This window comes from Balaenoptera physalus (assembly GCF_965194825.1).
Source record: "Balaenoptera physalus genome assembly, chromosome: 3".
In the NCBI taxonomy this organism is placed as follows: Eukaryota; Metazoa; Chordata; class Mammalia; order Artiodactyla; family Balaenopteridae; genus Balaenoptera; species Balaenoptera physalus.
Window position 1 is genome coordinate 25,216,919 of NC_138890.1, and position 14,607 is coordinate 25,231,525.

At 48.8% G+C, this 14,607-nt stretch overlaps 1 protein-coding gene and 1 long non-coding RNA gene across 2 annotated transcripts in view; one reads left to right on the forward strand and one right to left on the reverse strand.

The window, feature by feature from the left end:
* Positions 1–14,607, forward strand: part of LOC309658214 (uncharacterized protein) — a 607,864-nt gene that overhangs the window by 580,654 nt on the left and 12,603 nt on the right. The gene's annotated exons all lie outside the window — the stretch shown is intronic.
* LOC309658251 overlaps positions 1,107–14,607 on the reverse strand; it is a 61,035-nt gene continuing 47,534 nt past the window's right edge. Inside the window, exon 2 of the long non-coding RNA XR_014262140.1 lies at positions 1,107–5,903. This is a non-coding gene — a long non-coding RNA (uncharacterized lncRNA). The remainder of the gene's footprint in view (positions 5,904–14,607) is intronic.

Below are 14,607 nucleotides of genomic sequence, written 5' to 3' on the forward strand. Positions count from 1 at the left end.
GCCGAGCCTACTGTGTGACCCAAAGGGGGAAAAGTAACAAAGAAGATCCAGACTCTGCCCCTGAGATGCTCACAGAGTATAAAAAAGGAGCCAACCCTATTAACCAAAGGGACTTAATTTATAATCTTCTGATGGGGATGTCTCATGGTCCTAATGTACCCAGAGCAGAGTGAATAAATGTTTTAGATCTACAGGAGCAAAATAATGATGACGAGAATGCTAATCTTTACTGAGTGTTTACCCTGTGCCAGATACCGTGCTAAGAGCTTAACACACATTATCTTACTGAATCTTTGCAACAACCTTGCAAAGTTAAGTATGGTTATCATGCTTTTACAGATGAGGAAACTGAGGCCAAGGGGAGTGAACTCATCTGCCCAAGGCATGCAGCTGGTGCCAGAGTTGGGGTCAAGCCAGCTCTGCCAGACTCTCAGACCCGTGCTCTTGTAAGCCACTGCCTGCTTGCTCTTGGCCCTGCCATCAGGTCACTCACTGTGCCTTTCCCTCCTCTGGCAAGCTGGGTGAATCAGGTTTACGGAGGGGCCGCGTGGGCCAGGCCCCGTCCCCAACAGTGAGGAGACTTTGCCTCTGACAGAGGCACCAGCAGATTTCAACACTCTGATTTCCTCATCTTCCTTTCCCAACATGTGGCCCACTGGCCCTATGACGCGGCAACAGTCAGGGAGAGGGTGTCGGAGGGTGACACGTGTAAGGAGATGGACTTCACCTGTTGCCTGTACTGCCCTATCGCCTCCCCACTGTGCCCTCGGCATCCCCTGGCAATCTCTGTGCCACACAGAAACCTGAGTAGTCTTTTGAAAGTGTGAAATTGATTATGTCGTGCCAATGGCTACAGTCCTTTTGTAGTTTCCCATTGCTCTTAGAATAAAAGTTGCACTCCCTACCCCAGCCTACAAAGTCCCATGTGGTGCTGCCCTGCCCCCCTCTCCCACATGATCTCAGCCCACTCGCTTACCATCGTTTGGCCGAGCCGGCTGGATCCTGTTGCTTCCTCCACTCTGATCAAATGTTCCTTCTCCAGAAAGGCCTTCCTCAACCATCTTAGGAAAATTAGACCTCCCATTCTATCATATAACTTTTTAAAAAAGAAATCAATATTTTTTACTGTGATAAAATATGCATAACATAAAATTTACCATTTTAACCATTTTTAAGTGTACGCTTCAGAAGCATTAAGTACATTCACAGTGTTGTGCGACCATCACCACCATCCATCTGCAGAACCTTCATCATCTCGAAAAGGTACTCTGTACCCGTTAAACAATAATTCCTCATCCCCCTTCCTCTCCCAGCCCCTAGCAACCTCTATTCTAATTTCTCTTTCTATCAGTTTGCCTATTCTGAGTAACTCATGTAAGTGGAATCATATGGTGTTTGTCCTTTTGCGTCTGGCTTATTTCATTTAGCATCATGTCTTCAAGGTTCATGCATGTTGCAGTCAGAATTTCCTTCCTTTTTAAGGTTGAGTCATATTCCATTGTGTGTCTGTTCCACATTTTATTTATTCATTTGTCTGTTGAAGGATACTTGGGGTATTTCCACCTCTGGCTACTGTGAATAATGCTGCTATGAACACTGGCATACCAGCATCTGTTTGCGTCCCTGCTTTCAGTTATTCTGGGTATCACAGAACCTTTTGAATCATCTCTGTAACACACCACTACCTGAAATTATTTTGCTTATTCCTTTGTGTGATAACCTGATTTCCATGTCCCCACGTGTCTCCTTGGATTCAGGAACATCGTCTGTTTGGTTCCTGGTTGTTATCACCGTGACCCGCTGATGGTAGGTGCTCCATAACCATTTTTTAAAATGAATGAATGGCTGGATGAGTAACACTGCGGATGGGCCAGGCTGTTGGGCACGAGACTGGTCACTTCTAAAATGAGGACATGTCTGAAAGACTAAAATGTTGACAGGCATTCACAGACATTATTTTTTAAGATTTTCTCTTTTACAAAAGCAAATTTAAATCAGAATTTACGCAAGTGACATGTGCATCACAGTCTGTGGAAATGACAAGTGCCTGCACCATGGACAAAGCGTCAGGAAGCTGGAGAAATCAGGAAAGTGTTCTGCCAGTGGGTCAGTGCGTCTCTGTTGCTGGCGTCAGGTCAGGTGAAGGTCTGAGGGGCTCTGGCACAGGGCGCAGTCTCCCCCCAACTCCCTCCTCCAAGTGAGCACATCTCTTTGCAGGCCCCAATCATGTGGGCTGCTGTGGGAGGAAGAGCATCTCAGGAAAGGCAGCAGCCCCTTAAACCCCAATGAAACCACAGTGTCGGTGAAGCAAGGTGAGGGGAGAGGCCAGGGTCCTAAATTCAGCCTGCTCTCCTCTCCCTCTTTGAGAGCGGAGCGGCGTCATTTGTCTCCTTCACTGTTCATCTCCTTCTTCCAAGTCAGCCGTAGGCCCAGTCCCCCATAATACATCCCCTGTACCCTTCCTTATGTGTGTGTACATATGTGTGCGGGGGCGTGTGTGTATGAGTGCATGTATATGTGCGATATGGTGCTTCATAATAAATATGTAGTTGGTCTTCATCCCAGTTTCTGACACAGAGCTCCTAAAACCCTTAGAATTTCCTAAGTGATAAGAACAATAAAGTTGTCTTTGGATATCTGTAACAAGCCCCTTTCAACCACACCTGAGTTTGTTAATGAGGTGACTTTTGGAAAGCCCCTGAGAAGGGAGGCTGGTTACCAGGGAACCAACCAGGATTAGAGGGTTGGAATTTTCTGGGTTTTTTTCTTTATTATTTTATTCGATAGACATTTATTGAGCATCTACTATTTACCAAGGATTCTAGAACAGTTATCCTCAAACTTTAACATATGTATGAGTCACTCAGAGATTTTTCTAAAATGCAGATTTTAATGTGAGGGGAGAGGGACTTGGATTTTATTTTCTAACAGGCTCCTATGTGATAGAGAGCGTTGGAATTTTCAGTCTCACATCCCCCCTCCCCAGGCCTCCATGAAACCCCAAAATGATGGGGTTTGGAGAACTTCCAGTTGGTGAACACGCGGACGTGCAGGTAGAGTGGGGCACTCCTGGAGGGCGTGGAAGCTCCTTTCCCCGTGCCTTGCCCAATGCATCTCTTCCAGTTGGCTGTTCCTGAGTTACCTCCTTTTCTAATAAACTGGTGATCTAGTAAGCACAATGTTTTCCTGACTTCTGTGAGCTGCCCTAGCAAATTAGTTGAACCTCAAGGAGGGGGTCATGGGTTCTGATTCATAACTGACAGATCAGAAACACAGGTGACAACTTGGACTTGTGATTGGCATCTGAAAGGGAGACTGGACAGTCTTGTAGGACTGAGCCCTTAACCTGTGGGATCTGATGCTCTCACCGGGTAAACAGTGCCTGAATTGAGTTAAATTGTAGGATACCCCGTCAGTGTCCACTGAGATTTGAGTTAATTGCTGGTGGTGTTGGAAAACGCACTATGGAATGTGTGTGTATGTGAATATGGGTGCGCACATTTGTGGATGTGAGTGCAAAGCATGCATATGTGTGTATACGTGTATGGGTGTGTTTAACTGCCTGACATTTGGACTCAGATTCAATTGCGACTGGACAGTGCCACTTATAAGCTTGGGACATTGGATAAATCACAAACTCTCTGAGCCTCTGTTTCGTTGTCCATAAAAACAGATAAATAAAAACTCTCCTGCTCTGGGGATCTGTGAATTAAATGAGGTGATGTCTTCAAGCATTGCCCACGGGGCCGGGGCCCGGCTCACGGTAAGTGCCAATAAATGATGGTTATCGCTTTCATTCTTTTCACTTTATTACTCAAACTCCTGGCCAAGACTCTTTTTGTCAGTCACCAGTTAAACTCCATAAACTATATTCTGCTTCTATTCAACTGGGGGTAGAGTGCCAAGAGGGGACATCAGTCAAAGAAATGAGAGAAGGTTTGATTCACTGAGCATATGGCAGAGGGGCACGTTTTCTAGCCATCCTCTGTGTTTTATTTATTTATTTTTAAAATATGTATGTATGTATGTATGTATTTATATGGCTGCATCAGACCTTGGCATGTGGCAATCTAGTTCCCCGACCAGGAAGAGAACCCAGGCCCCCCGCGTTGGGAGGGCACAGTCTTAGCCACTGGACGGCCAGCAAAGTCCTTCTCTGTGTTTTATATCCATTTCCTCACCGAATCCTCACCTCAGCCCTGTGAAACTGGCTTATTTACAGATGCCCAATTTACAGATGAGACGCTTAAGGCTCAGAGAATAAAAGGTCACACATCCAGGCAGCGTGGAGCTGGCATTCAAACCCAGGTCTAGGGCCTTTAGGGCCAGTGTTCCCTGTGCTCCCTGACACTAAAGGATGGCTCGAGGGCCAGCCAATGAGGCTGCTGCTGAAACAGTCCCAGGCAGAGGACCTGGGGAAGAGAGGAAAAGAACGCATGGGATTCCGGAGCGGAGAGCGAATGTGAAGTGGGCAAATGTGTGGATTGAGACTGGGACGGTGAGCGAGGACCAGATGACACAAGGGGTTGAAAGCCACATGGAGGAGTTTGGGGTTGATCCTAAGGCCAAGGGTTTTAAACAAGGAGATGAGGTCAGATGTGAGCTTAAGGGAAATGACTTTTGCACATCGAATAACAATAAACCTAGAGTTACTCCAAGGAAGAATCCAGGAGCAATGGCAGTGACCTGGAAGGATGTTTCTGGGAAGTGTGTCTGAGGAAGCAACAACCCGCTGGGGGCTGCCGGGTCCCCACGCTGACCACACCTGTCACAGCACCCCAGTCTCTAGGAAGTGGGCCGGGGGCTGGGACCCAGCTGCTGCCTCTCTCCCTCATCCCTCGGAGCCAGTAGGTCTGTGCTCCAGGCAGGAGTTCCAGTGACCCACACAGATGTCAGTGGAGGAACTGGGTCCAGTGGCCACAGGGCCACTCCTGGAAAAGGGTGGCCGGCAGAAGCAGTGGACACCACAGCCATCAGGAACACACACCTGCAGAGTGTCGGAATTACCCACTGGGGTGTTACTTTGTGTTTTGTGCTCTCTGCTCTCATACTCACTCCTCCTTTCTCCAGCGCCAACAGGTAGCCCCGCGTTATAAATAGAAGATGCTCAATGACAGTCTGCCTCCTTGGCTTCTGTATTTCAAAAGCCTGAACTTGAGGTTATTATCCTGCAGGGAAGAGAGAGCCAAGGGCCTTTGAGTGCAATGAGAGGGGAGATTCCCCAAGACAGGGAAGGGAGCAGACATCAGCAGTGTCAGTGGAGGTGGCTGGGGAGGGGGGACATTTAACTTATGGAGGCCAGACCCTGGTATAGCAGTAGCAGGGATGTCTTCCAAAAGGGGAACACACAGGAAGGACAGCGAGGAGCTCGACAGCAGCCGCTGCTGGAAAGATGCCCCGAAGACCCATCTCGGATGGGAGTCTACCATATTGTGGGCTGCCCTAAAGAAGAGGGTTCCCCTCACCTCAATAACAACTGAGACCAAATTTCCAGTCACCTTGGCAAGAATGTGGACTCAGGGTCAGATTTAACTGGATTTCAAGGAAATATAATAATGCAACATTTCTTGCACAGTCAAGTTTATGGATTCATACCCTGTAACATTTATTAACAGGACATAATCATAACACTGAGGTTTTCATCAGGAATTGTCTGGTTGCTAGGAACAGATTTTTACTTGGAAAAGGGAGCCAATCATCAAGATATAGAGCAGCCTGACAGACTTGGGCTGTAGGAAATGCGCTCGGCTTCAGGGGAGCCAGAGCCTTCTTTCCACATGTTTCTGTGGCTCCATGCTTGGGGCGGCTTCTCTGATCACGTGATCCACCCTCTCTGGCAAAGCCATATTGTCTGCAGGTTTTCCCTTCCTGCTTCAAGCTCTGGTCCAGCTCTCCATCATGCCCTGGGGAGACAGGAGCATGAAACGATAAAGACCCAGGTCACATCCTATCTATGGAATTTTGTTACTGCCTCTGCCAATGGAGTAATACTATAGACAAATGGCAGCAACGTAGACAAATTCTACATCCACATACCTCCTTCTCCCCTCCCCACTAAATATAGCCAATGTGTCTATATTATTAATAAAGGCCCATAATGAAGACTTAAAATGACAGATAGACCTAATGGCATATGATCACATGATCTTGGTGGAAGTCCTCCCCAGTATACAAAGCCCATGTTAGATTCATTTCTTACATACTTTATCCTTTGTGCCAGTTCCAAGAAATGCTTTATTTCAGAATAAATAGAACTTATTTGGAATTTTTTACTGGAATTTCAGTATACAATATATTGTATTTACATGAACAAAATGAAATGGTTTCTTCTACAAATACCTTAAAATTATTTTCAATATATGTATGAGGAAAAAATATATTGAAATTCTTTTTCCTGGAAAATTGGAATGTATCTTAACCAGCTGCATGCCATAACATGACAAGTATGGTACTTCACTGGAACTCAGTTTCTCCATCTGTAAAATGGGGATACTAACACAGCCTACTTTGCAGGGTGATGTGAGAATGAAATAAAGGGCACAGGGGAGCAAGTGTGCAACAAATATTAGTTATTTTTCTTCAGAATATTGTAGGTATAGACTAACCCTATCTAATTGATCCAGGACCTGGGTATCTTGGTTTAAACTCTCCAAAGGATCAGTCTGATTGCTATGGAGTATGGATGGAGTATGTCTCTTTAGGGTCAGGAATCTTTTAGAATCCGCTCCAATTAGCTTGGCCAGTGGGGAGAGGTCACGTGGCACAAACATGGCAGCCTAGGCCGACCATGTGGCTGGCTGGTGGGGAGGGTGATTGCCAAGAAACTGGACGGGTAGCTTTGCAGTGACACGTGTGTCTGGAATCAACAGTCAGAGGATTTAGAGTCCCAGAGCTGGAAAGGCAATTGAGATCACCTGGCCCAGTCATTCCAATTTTATATGTTTATAAACCGAGGCTCTAAGAAACACGGTGAGCTCCTTGAGGTTGCACATGAATTGGAAGCAGAAGCTAATCCAAAAATACCGTTTTCTTCCTACCAATCCCTATCCAGTGGGCAGGAGCCCTAAAGGGCATGGAGGGGAGCCATAGCTGACCCGGCCACCAAACCACCTTCCAGGAGCCTGTGGGTTTGATGGCATCACATTGTTGTACTGTCAACAGCCTGGATTCCCAGACTCCAGGAAGTATTCAGCCTCCTGGCCCTTTGCGGCCTAACCCCGGCCACCTGTCTAACCAGATTCCACCCGTCAAATCCAGCCAAGCAGGTGTTCCTTCCTCTGTACCTTTGCTCAGTGAGCAGTTTCCTTTATCTGGAATGCCCCCTTCTCCCCACCCATGTGAGTTCCACAGACCCGGCCGCAGGCCACCGCCTCTGGGAGGTCTTCCCTAAGGCGTGCCCCTGTCACACCCCCAACTCCCAGTTTCTGTGTCTTTTCCTGTCTCTCAACTCAAAAGACCACTGCCTGCTCCATCCAGGGGGGGACACATAGTTATAAACTGCTGGCTAGTTTCAGTTCTCTTATATGTTCTCTCTTGAGCTTAGAAAGCTTGTCTCACACATTTTGCATCAACAAAGCACCCAGTGCTGTGCTGGGTGTTTTGAAGGCGCTCAGTAAACATCTGTGGGAGGGAATGAGTGAGTGAGTGACGCAGTAAACGACCAAGAGGATGACTGGAGTGACCGTCAGGTGGGCTCCCCTCCTGCCCTCGCAGTCCTGTGAGTTGGACCAGCAAAGCCTTCTTGGCCCCTGGATTTCCTGGGAAAGGTGGTGAGGGCCCTGGGGTACACCAGTGACCGCAGCTCGTCATGGAGGACTCACTGGGATGCAGCCAGGAAGCCTCGTCAGCCACTGCCCATTAAGTCTCACCCTGTTATCACACCCATTTCACCAATGAGGAAACTGAGGCTCAGAGATGGAAGTGACTCCCTGGGAGTCACACAGGCAATCTGACTGGGGACTGACTGGGGCCTCAGACTGGGGTGAGGCTGATCCCACGGCTCTGACCGCCTACCTCATGCACAGGCCATGTGTGGGCCCCAGGGATGCAAATGGGCAGGACACACCCCTGACCTCCAGGAGCTCCTCGGGGGCCTGGTGAGCTATGGCTGGAGACCAGCCCTGAGGACACTATTGAGGTCCCACGTGCCCAACGGGACAGAGGCTAAACAGGGGTTGTGGGAACTTAAAGGAAAGCCAAAAGAAAGCCAAAGAAAGCAAGTGACCCCTTTCTCTGCATAGCAAAATCTATAAGGTCCCCGAGACCTTCAAAACTTCCCTGTAAGACAGGTGGGATGAGGATAATGAGGCTTGATTTACAGGACAGCAAACAGTCAGAGAGGTAAGTGACTGACCCAAGGGCACACGGAGACCAGTGGGGGAACCTTCTTTCCCAGCCTCCTCTCCGACTGACCACTTCTCTTTCCACTGTCCTGCAGGGAAATCCCATTCCAGAGGGTCAGCTCTTGGTTTTCAAACTCACCCTTCTTTATTTGGCTGCCCAGCCTTTGGTTGGGCCATTCCTCCTGCCTGAATGCTCTTCTCCACCTAAACTTTCCAAGGCCCCGGCTTTGCAGGACCCAGCCCAGATCTCACTTCCTCTCAGAACCTCTCCAGGCCTCCTCCAATCTGAATAAACCCCTCCATCCACCCCAAAGAATCTCTCCTTATATCATGCTCTGATTTAATACTTCATTATTTTTTTAAATTATTTTTTAATTGAAGTACAGTTGATTTACAATGTTGTGTTAATTACTGCTGTACAGCAAAGTGATTCAATTATACATATATATATTCTTTTTTTAATATTCTTTTCCATTATGGTTTATCATAGGATACTGAATATAGTTCTCTGTGCTATACAGTAGGACCTTGCTGTTTATCCATTCTATATATGAAAGGTTAACATCTGCTAACCCCAAGCTCCCACTCCATCCCTCCCCCAAACCCCTCCCTTGGCAACAAGCAGTTTGTTCTCTATGTCTCTATGTTTCTGGTTTCATAGATAGGTTAATTAATACTTCTTTAAATAAGAATACAAGTGCAGGGCACAATACCTGGCACATCTTTGAGGCTCAGACTGTGCTCTCTGGCGTGAAACGGCATTCTGTGAGCTCTGGCGGAATGAAGGTCTGAATGACTGAATGAACCTTTCACTGCTGTGGAGAGGATTCATTTCAGTGAGATGGCCTACAAAATTCCCAGCATAGGGACTTCCCTGGTGGCACAGCTGTTAAGAATCTGCCTGCCAATGCAGGGGACACGGGTTCGAGCCCTGGTCCGGGAAGATCCCACATGCCGTGGAGCAACTAAGCCCGTGAGCCACAACTACTGAGCCTGTGCTCTAGAGCCCACAAGCCACAACTGTGAGCCCGCACACCACAACTACTGAAGCCCGTGCACCTAGAGCCCACGCACCACAACGAAGAGTAGCCCTGGCTCGCCGCAACTAGAGAAAACCCACATGCAGCAATGAAGACCCAACGCATCCAAAAAAAAAAAAGTTCCCAACATGGAGTGGGGCCCTGAGCAGATGCCTGTAACATGCTCACTGGCATGAATTGGTTTGAAGCAATGCTGTCTCCTAGGCCACACCCGGCCAGCATAACTAGACTTCCTGATCGGGGCAAATGCCAACACAAAGGCCCCAGCAGGCCCGGTGCCAGGGAGCTGCCCACTGATCTCGAGAAAGGAGCAAAGTTTGCAGCCCTACCCACCAACCCTCCGCCCTGCCAGCTCAGTGGCTGTCCATACCTCCCCAACTTCCTGGGCCCACAGTTTGGGGAAGAAAAGGAACAAAAATCAGGTTCAACCAGATGGCCAAGCTGTTCTTTTAACCAGCACTTGTGGAGCCCTGGGGCTGGGGTCAGGAGGTATGGCAGCAAAGCAGGCCAGCGTGGCTCATGGTTAAGAGCACAGGCCCTGGGTCTAGGTAAAATACTGACCTTGTGGGTACCAGCTGCTATGACCCTGGGCAAGGCCATCTCCTCTCCGAGGCTCAGATTCCTCACTTAAAAAATGCAAACAATACATTGCCATATGTTCATCTGCAGACAAATACTGACTTGGGACAAGTTTTTTACTCTTGCACGACATAACGAGAAAAATAATGACGATGAATATACACATATGTATCCGAATCTATAGATCTCTCTCTATATTATGTAGATAGATACATAGACATAGATAGTGATGTGGTGATATTTATCACCATAATAGGTTTCCAATTGCCCTCCCTTAAGAAGGATTGGCCTTTCTTCTGAGATTATATCTTTCCTCTATTTTTATTATTTTGTGGTTGAAAGGGCTGAGGGCCTTTGTTCTTCATCCGCTCTGCCTGGAACCCTTAATCCACTCACCTGTCCACCCACAAGACTCACTCCCTCACCAGCTTCAGAACTTTATTCAAATGTCTCCTTCTCAAGGACACCTTCCCTGACCCTTGTTTAAAAGTACAGCCCATCGTGGTGTGCCCTATCCACTTCCCTGCCTTGTTTTTCCTCCATGTGGTACTTAACACCATTGGGCCTATTATTTATTTCCTGTTTTGGTCCATTGTCTGACTTTCCCCACGAGGACAGGGATTTTTGTCTATTTCATTCACAGTTATATCACACTAACCCTGAAATAGTGCCTGACACATAGTCGACCCTCAGTAAGTATTTCTCAGATGAATAAACAATTGAATGGATATTTGTTTTTTTTAATGTGTTTCCTTGGCAAAATTAAAAATGAGCAACTCACTCATTTTTCAGCTCCCAAAATCAGGCATTGGAAAGGAGAGAATTCTACTGCTCCGTGAAATCCTTAAATCACTGAGCAAATCTATATAAAAGTTGGTAAAACTCACTAAATGGTAATAATGATTCTGCTCTTCCTCCTGTGCCCCTCCCCCCATCTCCTCCCCTCCCTTCGTCCTCCATCCTTATCTGTCCTCACCAGGACTGTCCCCAGCCCTGCAGAACTCACAGGACCCTCTGGCCTCTCCATTTGCCTAATTCACTTATTTTCTTTAAAAATCCTGATTACAGGCCTGGCTTGGGAGAACCAACCAGGCTGTAAACAGGCATGTAATGAAGCCTGGCCCACCTGGGAGACCTGGGCACCTGTATTGGCAAGACTGTGTTTATGATCCCAGGTCACAGATGAAATAAATGGAAGCTTTTGTTAGTTTGCTTGCTTCTCGACTCTGCGCCTGCTGTGTAGGGAGCCCAGGTGCTCAATCCTGAGGATAACAGTGCCCTCGGAGGTGCCAGCCCCAGGCAGGAAGGTCTAGGGAAGCTGCTGAATGATACCCGCTGGCCCGAGGAAGGGCAGGGTCAGCGTTAGGACCCTGGGCCAGAGCCAGAAGGAAGCTCAGAGACTAGATAGATTGACTCTGTCATTGCGCAGCTGGGGACACTGAGGTCCAGCGCGTTACGGGACTGACTCAAGACCTCACTTGGAAATAAGAAAACCAAGAACCTGATGTTTTCTTCCTGACTCCTTGTCCAGCACCCTCTGACCAGGACAAGAGGGACTTCAGCCCTGGGCCCTGCAGTCCAGAGGACCCCACTCAGGCCCTCTTCCTTCCCCACAAGTGAGGAGTCTTGGGGAACGAGGGGATGTGCCCAGCTGGAGGCCATGCATCTCCCCTCCAAGCAGGACTCTGGGTTCCCAGGACTCTGGGATTCCTGGTTAAATGTCCCAGCGCACTTCCCAGGTCTCTGCAGGCCTCTCCCCCATTCCATCTTCTCGTGGGTGGCCAGTGGGTGCTGCTTACTGGGCGGGGGTTGGGGGCAATGTGTGGGCTACTTGCCCCCTTACAGCGCAAGAAAACACGGAGGATGGGAAGGCAGCTGCCATGTTCTGCTGTAAAACTGCAGAGTTAGGCCTAATTCCGGGTCATTAGGAAGCCCTGTCACATTAGGCGGTAAAGCATATTTTAGTTGTTCATTAACTTGGTGTATGACTTTTGAAATATGTAGACTATGGTTTGTGACCTGATCTAGGGTGAATCTCTGCCTGGGGTGTATGCTGCTACCCGGTGCCTCCAGCATGGTCTGGTGGGGGAAAGGAGAGGAAAACATCATCAGGTTCTTGGTTTTCTTATTTCCAAGTGAGATCTTGAGTCAGTCCCAGAACTCTCTGGACCTCAGTCTCCCCAGCTGCACAGTGACAGAGTCAATGGTCTGGGGGGGGAGAGGAGACCCCCCAGGCTTCTCGAAGGAGGGAGTTGGGAGAAGAGAGTGAGCGTGGCACCCTCCCCCTCACACAGGCGCTTTGAATCTAGGGCCCCTTCACATCACCTTTTCAGCTGAGGAAGCTCAGGCTCACAGGCTTTGGCCAAGGTCACACAGCCAGGAACAGATGGCCAAGGGTCTTTCGCCTCTCCCAAACAAACAGCAATTTGACTTTGAAATGACAAAACAGGGGGACAGAAAGAGAAGGCCCTCCTGTAAGGCCCCTTCAGCACATGCAGGCTTTGCTGGCTGGGCATCTGCCTGGCTGCTTGACCTGGCCAGCTGGGGTGGGCAGGAGCCATGTGCCTTCTCCTTCTGACTACTGCTACAGTCCAATCATCCTGTGACTTCTCAGGAAGGAGACTGATTTATGGGGGTGACAATGTAGGAAATAAAAACTGGCACCAGATGTGCCAATGGATATAAGAGGCTGGGATGGGGTTTCTTGGGAAGTCAGGCTTCCCTGTGTGTTTCCCTGGGAGCCCCAAATCTTCGCTAAGTCAATTTCCTATGGAAGGGAGACCTTTACTCTGCCAGAGCTTCTGTTTAATTGTTTCTGATGAAAAGACCTGAACCAGAGGTCTCTATCAGACCTGACCTCTCCCCCATTTAGAACTTCTAAACACTGGTCCCATCTGCTGCTCCAATTTTCTCTCTTCGCATCTCCTCTCCCTGCGCCCTGGGCTCCACTAACAGCCTCCTAAGCAACTTTTGCTTTTGCACATGCTTCTTGCCCCAGGATGCCCTTTCCCTCCTTTCTACAACCAGCCGGCAAGTTCTCATTTGGAAGTCAGCTCAGTCCCTGTCCCCCTGGCCTGGCCCCTCCCAGTTGCCCCCAGGCTGTCTCCTCTATGCCTCCTGTGTATTGCCCAAGCCCCTGCTGCTTCCTTCTATAAAAGAACTCTGTACTGTAGGCTGATTGCTACCTGTCTCCTAGAGTAACTAACTCCTGAGCAACTTGGGGGCAGGGACTGGATTTAATTCTCCTCTCTGTCCTACTAAACAACTCAAGCCTGGAATGCTGGAGGTGCTCAGGAAAGGTCAACTGAGGGCAGGAGCCCCCGCTCTCAAAGGGTGTGCTCTCAGCGTGACCTTATCTGCTATTTACTGACCGAGGACTGATTGGGACAGTTATTATTATCCCCATTTTATCACTCTGGAGGCTGAGAAGCCCTTGACCATGCTTGTCTCTGGGCACTGGGGCATCTGCAAAGCAGTCCTGGTCTCTCCCCTGCTTGGCTGGGGGCAGGGGAGCCACACAGCACTGGCCACGTGCTGCGCAACCAAAGTGCAAGGTGGCGGTTGACCGTTTTCTCAACAATCCCCAGACTTTGCCCCAGGGCAAGGAGGAAGAGTGAAATGGGAGCGCTGGGGTGAGGAGGCCAGAGACCCTCCATCTCCCAGGAACTGGCAGAGGCCCAGGCAGGGGGCATTTCCAGGCAGGAGGCATTTCCAGGCAGGAGCTGGGTCCAGCTGGGACACACCAACTCAGGGCTGGGGAGGAGGGGAAAGGTCAGTTGCAAAACCCCATGTGTGGCAGCCTCGCTGCTGAGTCATGTTCCTGATGCCAGTGGGGGACCAAAGTCGGGGGCCGCAGGCTCAAAACCGCCCGGTTAGCATTGAGCTTGTTGATTCTCTGGCCTTCCACGTCTAATCCTTGCTAGGGCCCTACTAATCTTCTGTAGGGCACAGCTGTTGTTTTGGGGTTTTTTTCCCAGCATATCCCCCTTTCTTTGGGTGACAACACCCCAGTGTTCCATGGAGACCCGCTTCCGCCTCAGCCTGGGTGAAGTTGGATTCTCTCCTCCTCCCAAACACTAAGTCTGGTCACATGGCCCGGGCGTAGCCAATCAGAGCATTCTCTCTTGCTCTTGATTGGCTCTAGGATGGGAACGTGGTGGACCCATAACCAGTGAGACTCAGTTCCAAGATATTCACCAGAAATGCTGGGAAAGAGACGTTCTTTTTTTTCTACAGGGATTGCTAGATGCTTGTAGCAACTAGAGCCTCCGCACGCATGGTGGTCGCCTGAGAATGAGCTCACCCCAGAGACAAGCGTGCAAGCAGGACACCCAGCCTTGCAGCCATTTGTGAAACTCAAAATGTACCTCTCGCTTTTCAGCTACGTGAACTAATACGTTCCCCTTTGCTTATGCATGTTTTAAAGTTGGGTTTTTGTCATTTGCTAACAAAAGATTTCTAACACCACCTGGATAATATTTATTCTCTCTTCTCTCTGTTTTTACTCTCTGCGTCCTAGCTTAAGCCTCGTCGTTGGCCTTGGCATTCCTACCCTGGATTATTGTACCAGACCACCAACTAATAATGACAATAGGATAACAGGAGTAGTTGAATAACTGCTACTTACATGCACTTCCTACTTATTA